The sequence below is a fragment of the Psammomys obesus genome, unplaced genomic scaffold (genome assembly GCF_907164565.1).
Source record: "Psammomys obesus unplaced genomic scaffold, mPsaObe1.curated_primary_1811, whole genome shotgun sequence".
Taxonomy (NCBI): domain Eukaryota; kingdom Metazoa; phylum Chordata; class Mammalia; order Rodentia; family Muridae; genus Psammomys; species Psammomys obesus.
Genome location: NW_026596040.1, coordinates 16,103,180 through 16,119,557, shown reverse-complemented (window position 1 = coordinate 16,119,557; position 16,378 = coordinate 16,103,180).

The following is a 16,378-nucleotide window of genomic DNA, read 5'->3' as shown; positions in this document are numbered from 1 at the left end:
TGCCATGTCAGAGCTCACAAAGCCATTATGCAAACTGAATATGAGGAAAATGGTCTTTTAATGTATTTGTGGTCTGAAAAAAATGTGGTTCGTTCTGAGCAGTGGGCAAATTCTGGGGGCCAGGATCTAGCTTATTCTATTTTTTAAATTGCCTTGCCCTCCCTCACTAACCCTTACAGGTGTAATGTGTCAGCTTGGTTCTCAAAGATGGATGAATATCCAAAGGGTTGTTTGGCTGTATTTGGTGACCTAAGAATAGTTGCCAGAACTCTCTACACAGTAGTGAATGTACTTCATCACTTCACGAAAAGAAAAGAAAACAAAACAAAAACAACAAAAAGAACAAAAAGCCACTCCAATTGCTAAAGAAGTTTGACTAGGACATAAATTTCAGAGAGACAAGAAAGCATTACAAGTGATGCTGCTGACCAACAAATGAGATCAGTAAATCTTTGGGATGTAGGTGCAAGTCATGAGAGGAGGAAAGGCAGAGGGTGGATGGAGGAAGTCGCACAATGTCATTTGCTGCCCTGACTCTGAACGTGGCTTTAAAATATCTCAAAGAACAGGAACAAGTTGTTGCGATATCTAACAGATGGCCACAGAAAGCTGAAGAGGACAAGGCAAGGGAGTCGAGGGGAAATCCGTTCTCACCAGGGTATAAAAAGCAAATCCATGGACAGATGCCATGGAACAGAAATCTCATGTAGCTAACTCAAGGCAACTGGATAAGGTACAGCTGGGGACACATTACTGCTCATCCTTTACACAGTCGATGGCAGAAACTTGGCCTTTAATCCAGCAGTTGTGTGAGAATCCACATGTCGTAGGATTTATGCTGCTTCTTAGAACAGCATGTATAATAACAAGGGTTAATTCTGTGGGCAAAGCTGAGAACAGAAAGCAAAGACTGGCGCGGCGAGACAACATTCACAAATAGTGGGTGGCAATCTTGAAACACACTCTCTGCTTCACATGGAACTCTTCTTATAGAAGAAACCATGGGCTCTGAGCCAGAGCTGGGCTGGAAGTTCAGTGTTGTCCTTGTGCCTTTCTGAGCCTTTGATTTCTTACCCATAAATGACTAACAATCTCAACAGGCTTCTCTGGGAATTCTTTGTGACAATGGCTATTAAAGGCCCCATTTCTCCATATGCAGCTTCTTACTTGTCCTTCTTAAGGACTCTTGAATCCATTTATACTTTCCACCACTGCTACCTCTCAGTTAGACCCCAAGTGTTGAGTCCTCCTTACTGAACTATTGTCTATCTTGCTTTTTTGCCAAGATGCTTACCTTACAGGCCCTGGCCCACACTTAAACATTGTCTTTCAAACCCTTGACCTCCTTCTCTTTCACTGTAACATATTTTGATGTTTAGGCAACATTTCCATTCCTAGAGTTTTACCGTCATGAGCTCAGGGCCTGTGTCTGTTTTGTCCATCTCTGTATTTTCACTACTGAGCTCAGTGCCAAACACACACCTGGTGATCATTTGTTCCTCCCAAATAATGAAGGATGACATCAGGTCAATAAATTATATCCCAGTGTTCCTTGCTGGAAGAGAGAGTATTTCTCAAAGCCTGTAAGAAAATAATAGGTAGACTCTAAATACTGGTCCTTGATAACTAGGACCACCTACTACTCACTTAAAGAATAGAGGGATCTCCCTGATGGGGGAGCAGCCTGACCAGGCTAAAAAGGAAGACAATGCAGCCAGTCCTGATGAGACCTGATAGACCAGGGTCAGATGGAAAGGGAGGTGGACCTCCCTTATTAGTGGACAGGGGGAGGGGTATGGGAAGAGAAGAGGGAGGGAGGGATTGGGAAGGGACAAGGAAGAGGTCTACATCTAGGATACAAAGTGAATAAATTGTAAAAATAAATAAATAAATAAAAATTTAAAAAGAATAGAGAGAGTAGTCATAAGGGCATTTTTACCTTTGAGAACTTATAAAATGGCATTTGCAGCTTAGAAACAGTATATGAATGCAAGCAAAAGAAAACAATAGGGGGCTGGAGAAATGGCTCAGAGGTTAAGAGCCTTGCTTGTTCTTCTAGAGATCCTGAGTTCAATTCCCAGTAACCACATGGTGGCTCACAACCATCTATGATGAGATCTGGTGCCATCTTCTGGAGATCAGCTGTACATGCAGGCAGAACACTGTACACATAATAAAAATTTAAAAAAAAGAAAACAATAGAAAACCTAGGAATAAAAATTGCTGACATGTTGGAGTAAAACTTTTCAAGTAATGGAACTGGAGATGTAGCTCAATAGGTAGAGTGTTTGCCTAGCATGGATGAAACACTGGGTTCGAATCTCAGAACCACATTATACCTGTTGTGGTGGTAGCTGCCTGTACTCCTAGCACCAGAGAGGTGGAGGAAAGAAAATTTCAAGGCTGTCCTCCTCTACCTAGGAGATTTAGGAAATTTGAAGCCAGCTTGTCTCCAAAGAAAGAAAGCAACAATGTCAATAACACCCTCCAAACTTTCCACAATAATGCAATTTCTGATATTTTGCAACTCATTTTTCACAGCATCAAGAATATTTTTGCCAGTGTTCATTTCTTTTGTGTAGTACTCAAGATAGAAGATAAACACATACAAACATATCCCCCCACACATAAATAAATACAACATTATAATCTTAAATACTTAGAGGCATTTAAATAAAGGAGCATCTTAATTGTCTAATCCATTTTTAATTTTTATCGAGTGCCTTGTTTCCTTATTCCCACTTGGAAGTAGCCTTCTGTTACTTTAATATTGGCTTGTTCACATTTCAGAATTATCTGTGTAATCTAATCTTTGCAAGTTCATCTTTTGCAGCTGCTAATAATAGCATGATATGATTAATTTCCAAAGAGTCTCATTAGTAATAGTATTCATTTCAGATCCTCGTTAACCTGTCAAATAAGAGGTTTGGATGCTTCGTTGCTAGAATCAAGGCAGGTTCCAAGAAGCTTTAATTACTTGGGAGGAGATGTTGCCTGCTATCTTTCAGCGTGTTTACATGTGTTGGCTCAAATTTGGTCTCAGATCTATATTTTCTAGAACCTGTTGGATTGGGGAATGTTTTTAAAAACTAGGTGAAAGGAATGCTGTAAAGAATAATGTGATCTTTTCGCTAATGCTCTAGCCTCTCTTGGGGGGAGGCTCGTATAGCTTAACAGTTTTGGTTATGTGTCTATGAAGGTTAGAGACACAGCACTTTCAGTCTCTGAGCTGGTCAGATTCGAAGGCTGCATTTGAGAAAACACAAGAGCTCAGAAAATGGAAAATGGCTTTGATTGAATGACTTTTGAGTTCTGACATGTGTCTAACATCTGCACAGCATGTTTAAGACGATCAGCACTTGGGCTTCTTGTGTCTGATGGAGTCCTCTAAGAATGCTCAGTATGTAGCTACCTCTCCCAGGATACTTCTTTCAGAAAAGATAATTTTAAAGACACACGACCCTGTACTGTCAAGTGGGAGACTATACCTGGTTAGAGTGGGATAAATTTGAGAAAAATGAATCTTCAGCAAGATAAATGAAGATATATGCTGTTCCTAGTCTGTTAATGTTTATTTGCCTGATGTAATTGTTGTCTCAGAGGCTTACTGCTGACTAAGCTCACCCTTTCTAGCTCTTTCTGAACTCTGGCTGGGTGGTTCAACTCAGATCTTCTGGGTCAAACTCCTCTCTAAGCTAACTGATTCAAACTGGCTTCTTTCAGCTTCTGACTGAATTGCTCTGTGTGGTATCACACTAACTCTAGCAATCTGTTCTAATCTTCTCACTCCTCATTCTCTGGCTTGTCTGTCTTCACCTGTGTCTAGCTTGTTTTCTCTTCAGTCTGTCTCTGTAAAACCACCTCCTTTCTCTCTCACCCACTGCTCTGCTCTCTTAAGTAACTTCCCTTTCCCCTGAGCATTGGGTGTATTCTGTCAAATCTTTCTCTGATTCCTCTTTTTGCCTCTCAATTAAATATCACTCTCAAGACATGGGTGCTTCCTTCTAAAACCAACTTTATCTTCAATTGTTTGGGATTAAAGGTGGGTACTAAGGGTGGGTCTGCATTCCAGCCAGATTACACAGACCCAGAAGTCTTTGGATGTAATCAGACCAGCCATGTTGCTGGATTAAAATTACGCTACTCTAGTCTTGAAGCTTTTTATTTATTTTAAAGTTTTTAATTAGGCGTATGTGTGTGTCTATGTGCACATGAGTGTAGCTACCCCCAGAGACCAGAGATGTAGGATGTCTCTGGAACTGGAGTTATTGGTGGTTTTTGGTAACCTGATCAGTTTGCTGGGAATTGAACTCAGGTCCTCTGCAAGATGAGTAGATACTCTTAACTGTGCTATTACTCCAGCCAGGATGTACACTCTTTCACCACTGCTTTTAAACCTTTATTTTTATAGCCATTGGAATGTTATGTCATTTTCTGGTTAGAGGTTCAGACATAGCAAATGAATCAGTGTTTTGTACCAGAGGCTTTCTAAACTACAACCAGGAATGAGATCAGGTAGATGTTTAAAATCTAAAGTGTGGCACCTCCTAAGATGAAGGACGGTTCATGTTTAGAATAATTCTCTTAGCACAGAAAGTATGTACAATTAAGATAGATTTATTATATTATATTATATTGGAAAAAATGTGAATGAGCAGAATAGAAAACAACAACAAAGTTTTCCATCTATCCATTACCCAGGATTGTATCCACTTTTAGCGTTCCTCTAGCTGCTTTTCATGGTGCTATCTTACAGGAATGTGTATACGCACTCAGGCACATGAGTGTAATACTTATATGCAAGCTGAAACATGCCGAGAAAAATCCCTAAATACATAAACTCAGATTACTCAGAAACATTTATCCTTGGGTTTTTCTAACTGATCTGATCTTCCCTTGGAGATCCTGCTCCCTGCTTGTGGAAATAAAAATCAAATTTGAATGTAGTCAGATAAACTTAGTCTGAAGTCATGCAAACATTAAAAGATTTGCTACATAACTCAGACTCTCCTTTGACTCAGTTCACTCTTACAGAGTTCTGTCCCTTCCTCCAACTCTTCTCCAACAAGGTGGCCACAAAATGCATGTGACCTCCTGAAGTAAAAGAAGGGACCTTTGGGCATTTTCTGACATGTTCTTGCTCCTCCTGGTGATGCTTTCTGAGGCACTAACTCCAAGGTGGCATTTCCAGGTCACAGGTGCCCACTGCTGTGTCTGAGCCTCTCTTACTGGTTCTCTGCCGCATCGCACATGCACTTTCTGGAGACAGAAACTGTATTCTCTACCATATAGAACATTTTGCCACTGCACAGGGCTGGAGCTCTGCCTGCTGAGAGCATGGAGAAAGTTTGAACATATGGAAATGGACTGGCCAGTCAGCCTGGGATTTAGAAATTACTTTAAGTACTGCTGAGAGTGAGAAATGAGGGGTCTAACAATTGAGCACAGTTGAGCTGTCTTTTTCTGAAAAGGCTTCATTCTGCTTTGAAAATTCAACATTACCTGCCTTGCCCTCTCATCTGGGTCAAGATTTGTTCTCATAGAATGTTGCCAGGGCAACAATGCCTGTGGCTTTTCAAGGTATTTCGGGAGATACTGGAGAGCTCTTTCTGTCTGCTGGTAAAGCTACTGGGGGATAAGAGAGGTCCTTATGCCAATTTGTCTCTTATTAAGATCATACTAATAAGCATCACTGATGTAAACCCCACAGGAAAACAGGAATTCTGAGAGTCCCTCTTGCCAAACAGAATTCTCCAGATTTATCCAGGCTTCATCTTAAAAGACAAATAGGTCAAATCACTTTGCCTGCTCTGTGTCAAAATCAGGTTTAGGTTAGTGATCACTGAAGACAGCTGGAGAAATATGAATTGTTTTAAAAGAAATTCACTGATATGCTTGAGGGTATAAGGAGTAATATTTGGGTAAATGACATGCTGTTTGATAAGCACTGAGAAGATCTTGAGATGAACACCATGAGATCTCCCCTCCCTCACAGCAGTGTGCATGAGTTTGTGTTAAAGTTCCTGTGTAAAACATCACGAAAGGCTCATAAGAAGAATTGGTCCTCAGCTGGTCATGTTTTTGAGAGGTGATTGGATCATGGGGCCACCAACCTCATCGATGGATTCATTAACTGGTAGGTGGACTAGAGGTAGGGTCTAATTGGAGGAAGAAGGTCACAGGGGCTTGCCTCAAACCTCATAGGGACTTGGCCCTATCAGGCTTCTTCTGCTTTACTAAAACACCATGACCTAGTGTATGTTGGGGAGGAAAAGGTTTATTGGGCTTACATTTTATGATCATGGTTCATCACTGAGGGAAGTCAGGGTTGAAACTCAAGGCAGGAACTGAAGCAGAAGCCATGGAGTAGCACTGTCTACTGGACTGTTCACTTTGTTTTCTTATGTACCCCAAGATCACTGCCCAGGGACAGCAGCACATACTACTGACTTACCTTCTCTACATCAACCATTAATAAATAAATAAATAAGTCATCTGATTTGCCTACATGATTTGCTAATAATATGGAGACATTTTTCTCAATTAAGTTTCCTCTTCCCAGATGACTCTAGCTTCTGTCAAGTTGACAAAAAAACTAGGGAGCGCGCATACATACCCACCCTCTGCAGGTATGTTGCCTTTCACAGATAGAAACAAAGCCAACCAACCATAGCCAGACTTCTGAAAGAATGTAGCAAGTAAGTCTGTCTTCCTTTATGTTGTGTTTTCTCAGGTACTTTGTCATAGCATCAGAAACTGTCACAGTGGGTAACAGAGAGAACTGGAGATCCCCGGCAGAAAGTAGATACCCAAGTCAATAGCCAATTCTGATCTGGGCCTGTCTGTGTCTTAGTTATTGTTCTGCTCGAAAGAGACACCGTGATCAAGGCACTTAAAATAGGAAGCATTTAACTGGGGCGGGCTTACAGTTTCAGAGGGTTAGTCTGTGACCACCATGAAGGGACATGGTGGCAGGCAGGTAGGCATGGCACAGAAGCAGTAGGTGAGAGCTTGCATCTTGATCTTCAAGCAGTAGGCAGAGAGAGCAGACTAGGCCTAGTGGGAGTTCAATATCCCCTATGACCTCCCCCCCCACCCCTGTCATGCTCTCCACCTCTCCAGTGACACACCTTCTCCAACAAGCCCACACCTCCTAATCCTTCCTAAACAGTCTACCAACTAGAAAACAGACATTTAAATAATGAGCCTATGGGGGCCACTTTCATTTAACCCACCCCAGTCTGAGAATGGAAGAGACTAGATTAGGTACCTGGGCAGAGGTTGGGTAGGGATGAGGGTGAAACATCAAGAGATACTTTGTTATCTCTCTGTTAGAAACAGATTTTACATATGAAGAATAAGCAAAAAAGTTGAACTTATCCTCCATTTTACATTTGTGAATAAAATTACTTTTGAGCTATAGTCCTTTCCTGTTGAGGAAACAAATATCTAGTAATACGCTTCTAAAACGTAGCATACAGCCATGAGCAGTCTGAACGTGATGGCAGAAATGCCAGACAGGAGAGGGAAGCTGTGGCTTTCTGACTTTGACATTAATCGGGTCGTCTTGATTACATAGCACAAGTGATGAAAAGCTTGATTAAATGACTTTAGTTCATTGATGCCTTTAAATAGCTGAATATGTAATTTGCAATTTTACCAACTCAGTTACCTATGGGTTACCATGGCGATAAAGTATATGCTGAAATGACATTTGACATTAATTTTATTATTTTAATTTACAGTCAGTGAAACAATACCACTCCTCTTTCAATCTGCTTCATTTTAAGGCAACTGAGGAAGAATAAATATACTTATACTGCCGAGCAGTTATGTATTATAGTATATTAAAGAGAAAAGGTTAAGTCTGATTCATCCATCATCTAAATTAAGCTTCAAATTGCTATAGGTGGTTGGGTTAAATGGTTTGTCTTGAAATAGGTATCTATCTGCCCTTCTAACCAATGGGTGGCTATCTGGTCCTGAGAGAAGTTCCACTTGATCCGTGTATAATGAGATCCAGTGTTCCCAATGCTTGAACTGAATGTGAACACAAAATGAAAGTGGGCTTATGTTGGAACTAATGGCTATAAAAAAGAATAGGCCTGGCTGGGTTGGTGATAGAAACCCACAGTCTCAATACCTAGAAAGTAGCAATAGCAGATCAGAAGTTTGAAACCAATCTTGGCTACACAGAGACCAGGCCAGGTCAGACCAGGCCACATGAGATGCTGTTCATGCCTAATCACACAAAAGCCTAGAATAAATATTAAAGGTGTAGTTAATATTAGAGGATGATATTATCATATATTTCAGAAAATATAAGGAACTTTGGAATTTCCTCTTATAACTGTTGTTATTAATATGCGGTAGATATGAGAAAGATCTAGAATGTCTTACTTGTTTTGAAAATGGGTGAATGTGTGTTTTTGATTTCCCAAAGCCTGGGTTGCCATGAGTTCAATCTATGTCTGATGAAAAGTCACAGAATCCTTGGCTTCATTCTCATCTCTGCTCTTGACCACATCTCACTTAGGGTGTCCATACTGCCACACTGCTTCTTTTTCCTTTTAGATAGGGTCTCAGCTCTATCAGATGAACTTCCAATTTACTATGCTACCAGTGATGACTTTGAACGTCTGATTTTTCTGTCTCTACCTCCAGAGTGCGAGGGTTATGGGCATGAACTAGCATCCCTGACTTATGAGATGTTGGCCTTTGACCTCAGCATTTCATATCTGCTATGCAAGCCCCTTAATGAGCAGTGTGCAACCCCCTTTACTCCACACACTCTTTCTGTCTCTTTCTGTCCTGACATGTACTTGTGGGTACCTTAGCTTTTTTATTTTAAACTGTTTCTTTTGAGAAATCATTATTATGGGAACATATTCAGGATATTTCTTAACATTTTGCTAATAAGGGAAATTATATTCCATTCCCTATTATAATAAATATGATATGTGTGAATATTTCTCCTGTTTTTTGCAATGTTTTCTTTTCAATATGCAGATGAAGATGCATAAGAAATATTTTAAGCCTACTTAATACATTGTTTTGTTAGACAGCTGTGCACAGAAATACTCTTAAAAATAGAATCTGAATTTTAATGGCAAAAGCCATTGCTGCTGTAGCAAATTGTGACAGAAAACATAAAATTTAAGTTTCTTTCCTTACATGAAGAGTTTATCTGGAAGCTGACAATGGGAACACTGAACTCAGTACCTTTTAGTTAATTATTGAAAAGTTAATTCAGATTTTTGCCACCAAGTGTTCATTTTGATTATTTTTCTATTTAACCATCCAACTAGCCAACAGTAAATAAGCAAGCCCCGAATAATTAGCTTTCAGAGGAAAAGGAAATTAAGAAATAGAAAATAAGAGTACCCACCAGCTGATGGAAATAAACCAATAAGCACAGAAAAAGAGTAACGAAAACATTAATTCAGGAGGTGCCCTTTCAGCTCGCCCAAGGAATCAAGAGTAGCAATTTGAAATCCTGTTTTTCTCCTGGGAGGAAGTGCTGCCTGGAATATTATATAAACTCAACTGATCAAATAAAGAGGAGTGCCTCGGGCTAAAACAGAGAGAAAGAAGTTACAACAAAGAAAAACAGCGAGTTGTATGAAATGACACATTTATACTCCAGTGAGGTGAAATTAGAAATCGCCGCACCTCATAAATGTGATACCAGCTGCAGAAGAAAAACAGCGATATGACAGAGTCCAGACTTTAAAAACAAGAGAGCATAAAGTAGATTATTTCAGAGAGTTCCCAGAACATGCCTCCCTAATACATATGTTTAGGCTCTGAATGTCATGTATTCAATTCATTTTGATAACTGATATATACAACTACTTGAAATAATTGGAATGTTTTAAGGGAAATGTAATTATGAAATAATATTGAAAAGTGGCAAGTTGGAACAAAAATGATGCCTACAGATTATTAAATTTAAACAGCGATTTCACAGTTGCTTTCTTCTTTGGAAACATAGAGCTCTTGATTCAGGAAAAATGGTACCCTATGGCTTCCATGAGCCTCGTGGAAAAGCTTAGAAAAGGGTAGCCCATGACCAAATGAAATGTTGCAGGGGCATGCTTTGACATGATGAATTTGCTTTTGCAGAGGTTCCCATTAGAAATTCAATGTTATCTATTAGGAGGGCCAGTGTGCCTCGGCTCATGCAGTAGATGGAGCCTGATAGGCAACAGATAAGGAATATTTGTGTAAATTAAATCAGTGGGCTTGTCATTTGTGGTTCATCATTTTGTAAAACCAGAGTCCATTTGTAATGTCAATGATGAGGCTTAAAATACCTAATTGATTAGATTTTCTAAATCAGATTTTATTAGAGTAAAGCATAAAAATATCACTGAAGGCAATCTAAATGTCTGTGAAAACCTAGAATGACCAAGGGAAAAGATAATTGTAGGAAATCATGAGTGATTCATGTTTGAGTCAATAAAATGCAAACACGACCATGTGAGTGTTCTGTCCCTGCACACTGGCCTTCTCTTCCGTCACACTCCCGTCTTCACTCAGCGCGCCTTAGATTTTCAGTTCAGGTTTTTACAGTTGATCACTCTCACCTGCTTCGGATGCCATTGAGTCACTGTCTTCCCTAGAACTTATGGCTGGCCTCATGGACACCTCCTCCACGTTCTTTCCTAGTGTGTCTCAGCATTGGAGTAGTCTAGATCACTCTAGGTTAAACGCTGTTTTTTTTTTTTTTTTTTTTCTTTTTGCGCATCTGGCTTCATATGTTTTGTGGTCTCTTTGGATCTCAGAGCTTGAAATATCACATACACGTGAGTTCTTTTTGTATGTTTACTGCCTCTAAACATCACACGCGCATAGATTTTAGACCCATCCATGCAGCTGTGTCCCCAGTGACTCCTCTTAGTATCATGGTGATCTCATTAGACACCTCTCTCTTTTGTTGCTGGTTTTCTTTCTTTCTTTCCTTTTTAATCTGTAGTTGGTTTTCACCAAAGCAATCAGAGCAATTCTTTTAAAAGAGATGCAGGATCAAGTCACTCATCAACCGAGACTCCTCCTCTGCACCCAGGGTCCTTCCCACCGGTCTGCACAGTCCTGCATAACCTGAAACTGATGCAGTCGTCTCTGATTTCGCCCCTTCTACTGAGGCCCTGACTCTCATGCTCAACTACAGGCACTGTCCGTTCCTACCCTATCACTGAAGCTTTACACTTGACCTTGGTCAACCTTCACTCAGATAACCCCCTGGCTGCATTTCACCTTCACTTGAATGTCTTTGCTCTGAAATATCCTCTCTCGACCCTAGCTGTAGCCCTTCTCCTGCACTTCCTGAGGGTACCAGACCAGAAGCGTGAAGAAAAGATGACATCCTTGTCAATACTTTTGACACCCCGCTAACTTCAGAGCCACCTGTCTGTAGCCGTCCTGAGAAGTAAACCAGGTAATACATATTTGTATTGCTTAACCCAGTTTTCATTGAGTATTCCTTTTACCTTAATTAAAAATTACCTGCAGCTAAAACATTATCCTAACTGGTTTGAGGAACTGAGACAGTGGCATTCATTTAATTAAACCTCAGCTGTACTCAGAAAAAAAAAAAAAAAAAAAAAAAAAACAACCTGATACCCCAGAAAAGAAATTTTAGAATCTTGGCGATTATAGGATGGTGATCCTGACCTCTGTTCTTGACGCTGGTTTTAGTTTTATGGAGAGACTGTAAACCATCAAAAATCATAGGTTGTATTTCATTATCCTCCTTGTCTTTGTGGAGGTTGCTCCACACCAATGTGATGGGGAGTACGACCCATTATCAAGGTGGTTCTTGACCAGACAGCTTTCTCTTACCCTTCTGTACTCATGACTGAATGGCAAGGAATGACTGCTTTTATCCATACAGGGATGCTCTGCAATCCACTGAGCTGAACAGTGGCCACCTGATCATGGCTGCATTTCCATTGCTCATTATTCTTCCTATTTGAGTCAGCTCCAAATCCTCTGGCTTCCACAGAATGACTCTCCTCTAACATTCTCTTTACAGTGTTTAGCATTGTTCATGCTCAATTAGGGATGATGACGAATAATGTAACCAATAGCAATTAGTAGACTGAAAGAAAATGATGGCTGGAAAAACAGTGGGGAACGTCCCAGGAGAGTTTTATTCCTATTTCCAGGAGCTGTATAGAGGATGTAGTGGGAAGCGCCATCCACCTGGGATGGAATGGGCCTGGACACATACCAAGAATAGATGACAGTAGGGAATTCTGCAATAGTGAGGTAATGAGCTGAAAGGCACAGTCATTTTTTTTTAGATTCTATTTTGTTTCAAAGGTTTAATTTTCACCATTACTAAATGTGACAATTATGTCTCCTTGTGAACACAGCATTGACCTAGATACTACCGCTGTGAAGTCTACCATGGCATTTGGATTTCCCTTGCTAGGAAACTAGCCCCCAGTGAGATATTCTTAGCCAACAATGATCTTGCCTCTCTTCTCTGGCTCCTGTTGTGTGCTGTGTCTGGAGTGGCCTGCCCTCTTCCTCTGCTACTGCTTGTTATTTAGATCCTACTTCCTTTGCGGAGCCTTACCCTCCTGGAACACTCTTTAATCTTCCTCTCTCACAGGAATTTCTTTTCTTGGAAGTTTCCAAAGTTTGTGTTTGTCCTGAACCCCCAAGTAATTTTCTAAAAGGTATTTTATGACTTATATGCTATAAGATGCACTTATCATAGCATAATGATGAATTTAAATATAACCATGACTGCAATCAAGGGCTGGAAGATTTCACTATCACTGTTCTTGACTCTAATGCTACAGACCAGCATTGCTTACTTGCCTTCTTCAATCTTCATATAAATTCGTGGTTCTTATCTGAAGGTGATTTTTATCCCCAGGCAGACATTTGACAATGTCTGGAAACATTTTTTTGTGGTCATAGTGAGCCTGTTGGTAGGAGAGCTCTCTTCAGGTGGTGGATGGAAGCTGGTGGTGGTTCTAATCATTGTGTAAGACCATGCCTGAGCGCAATAATTTTTCCAGCTATAGTAAGAGAATTAGAGAGGTGAAGCAATCTCAACCTATTCTCAGACCTTAAATGGGTAAGAAGGACAGCTTGCTGGTATGGAGCTGGGTGTGGAATTTAAGTTCCTCATGGGTGATTTTTGGTAAACAGAACCGTTGCTGTGGGATGAATCCAATGCTGGTTAGTTAAATTGCCTGATGCCTTATTAAAAAAACAAAACAACTTGTAGTCCATAGGCAGCACAGGCTACAAGTGGGTTTCCTAGTAAGGGGAGCAGGGGGCTGTCTATGACATGAACTCAGTGGCTGGCTCTTTGGTCACCTCGCCCTGGAGGATGCAGACTTGCCAGGCCACAGAGGAAGACAATGCAGCCAGTCCTGATGAGACCTGATAGGCTAGAGTCAGAGGGAACAGGAGGAGGACCTCCCCTATCAGGGGGGTAGGAGAGGGGCAAAGGAGGAAAAGAAAGAGGGAGAGTAGGAATGAAAGGAGATGAGGGAGGGAGCTACAGCAGGAATACAAAGTGAATAACTTGTAATAAATAATAAAGAAGTAAACATTAAAACAACAACAAAAACCCTTTGATGTCGAAAAACACTGCTATAAATAAAACCATAGAGTATATACTTCTTTGGATATAATTTATTTTTCTCAGCATTATGACTATGAGAGTCTCCATGATACTGTGCAAATCAGTTCTTATTGGGTAATATTCACCTGTATTATAAATAAGTAAATGCAAGAGTGAATGAAATTGTTCATTCTATCATTTATTCATAACCCAAAGTGATTTAATTTTATTATTTTATGTATTAATATTTTACTTGTATGCCATTGTGTGCGTAACATGCATGTCTGGTGCTCACAAAGGTCAGAAAAAGGCATCGGATTTCCTGGACCTGGAGTTAGAGACGTCTGTGAGTCATCATGTGGGTGCTGGGAATTGAACCCTGCCCTCTGCCAAACAAGTGCTCTTAACCTCTAAGCTGTCCCTCCAGAACCTCAGTCTTTAAAAATATGGCATTTTGAATACTTCTGGAAAGGTATGTGTACATAGGCAGAATGAAGAAAGTGAACATGGGAAGTATGAGGCGAGCTTCGGGCCAGAGATTCTAGATTCATTCCTGGCCTCATAGTTCCTTTTGTCGGAAAAATGTTGATAATCAAAAAATAATGTCTGTTTATAGGCCTACTGAGAACATTAAATAAATACACACATTTACATGGCTTTAATATGTTGGCTTCACTATGTTAAAATGTGTTGGCCCGTGTGCTCATCTAGCTCAGCGAGCTCGGGTACTGGCTAAGAACTATTGTCTGTAACAGACAATTACTAGCGAAGGGGAGGGGGAGACTAAGCTGATTAATTATTTGGACATTTGCCAAGGCTGCCAAAAGAATTGTTGGCTGAGGGTCTCTGATGAAATACAGTATTCTCAACATTGTTGACTTGGCTAGTAAAAGAACTATAGATCACCGCTACATTCATTTTAAACAAAAACAAGTTTCAAGAACTTAAACTGTAAAGAAAAACTTTCAGTGTTATCCTTTTATTTCTGCTTAAAGACTAGAACTTTAGTTGTCATTTATAAGAAATCCTTCTCAGGTTGGATCACAAATAAACCTAATTTTCTTCTCCAGCCCCACTTCTGTCTAGTTTTGATTTTTGTTTTTTAGTAGTGTCTCATTCTGTGGGTCGGGCTGTCTGGTGATTGCTGTGCAGGCCACGCTGACCTCAGACTTGCAACACTTACCCTGTCTCTGCCTCTCAAGCGCTGGATTTGCAAGTGTGCGTTAGCACGCTAGACTTCATTATTTCCAGAATGTGAGAAATCACAGCACACGAGAGAAAAAGGACAAAAAGTATTTTAGATGCTAATGTCAATTTTTGGAAGCTTATGTGATGTTTTATTTATTTTATTTTTTAATAGGTCGTCTATTCTGTGATTTTCCCATGCCGGTGGCGCATCAGCTAGGTCTGAGTGCCGCACGGTGCGTTTGCTCTCTTCATTCTCTCCAGTTATGGATTTCTGTTCATTTCGCTTTGTTGTCATCACAGTTCTTGCGTGACTGTCAACAGCAGTCCCTTGTCCTCATTGCTCTAGTGTTGGAGGGAGCTGAATGGTGATGATCTGAATATAAATTCTAGAAGAGCTCTGTTTTAGTTAGCTTTCATGTCTCTGACAAAACTTTAGACGGAAAGAACTTAAAGAAAGAAGACTTTTTTCATGGCTCAAGCTTTTTGGAGAGTTCAGTCCATCACAGTGGAGCAGGAACAGAGGAATGGCTTTGTTCTCAGTGACAGAGTGTACCCTGCAAACCCGGAGTCAGAAATTGTTGCTAGAACCAGGAACAGGTATCTTCAAAGGCATACCCCAAACGACCCGCTTGTTCCTGCTGGGACCCACCTCCCAAAGGCTCTGTAGTTCCCTGAGCATACCGCTCTAATGCTGAGGGCTGTAAATAAGTATTCAACAAATGAAACTGCTCGGTGAGTAGAAGAGGTAACTTTGGCCCATGGAAATAAATGATAATGTTTAACTGATTAAGTCATTTGAAAGCTGCCTATTGTTAAAAAAAAGGGGGGACATTGTGTATCTCCCCAAATGCAAGGCTGTTGTCCTCACTTCCCTGAGAACTATCTCCCACTATCAGTGAATCAACAAGGGTAAATTTGTCAAAAGGTTGGGAGTCACCTGCTGAGGCTTTTGTGATGGGCCAGGGCGGTGTAGAACTTATTGCCTTCTGACTTTATGACTCAAAATACATTTTTGACCCGCAGACAGGCAACTGTTAAAGAGAGACCTGCTGCTAATTCGCAGACAGCAAAGCAGGAGGCTCACTCCGCAGAGGTTTGATTAGGAGGACTGCCAGCAAATGTGACCAAGTTTTATGTCACAGAAGAAGAAAGCATCACTGAAGACACAGACAGAAAAATAAAAAAGAAAAAGAAAAAGAGGTCAATTCTGCCCCACCCCAAGACTGTTTTTAAGCAGATACAATAACAATTTTAGTGTCAAATCCACAGTGTGCTTTACCCAGAAGACTGAAGACAGCAGTCATTGATTAATTTATCCTTTTTTTTTTTTTTTGTCTTTTTTTAAATGTCTCTACTGCATATGATTGTGGTCAGAGCTGTCTGCTTTTTCATTCAATTGGTGTTCATAAACTGTGGATTTTTATTTGTTTGTTTATTTGTTTTGTTTTTTGAGACAGGGTTTCTCTGTGTAGCTTTGGCTGTCCTGGACTCCCTCTGTAAACCAGGCTGGCCTCAAATTCACTGAGATCCACCTGCCTCTGCCTGCCCGAGTGCTGGGATTGCAGGTGTGTGCCACTGAGCCCTGCTCAGAAAACATTC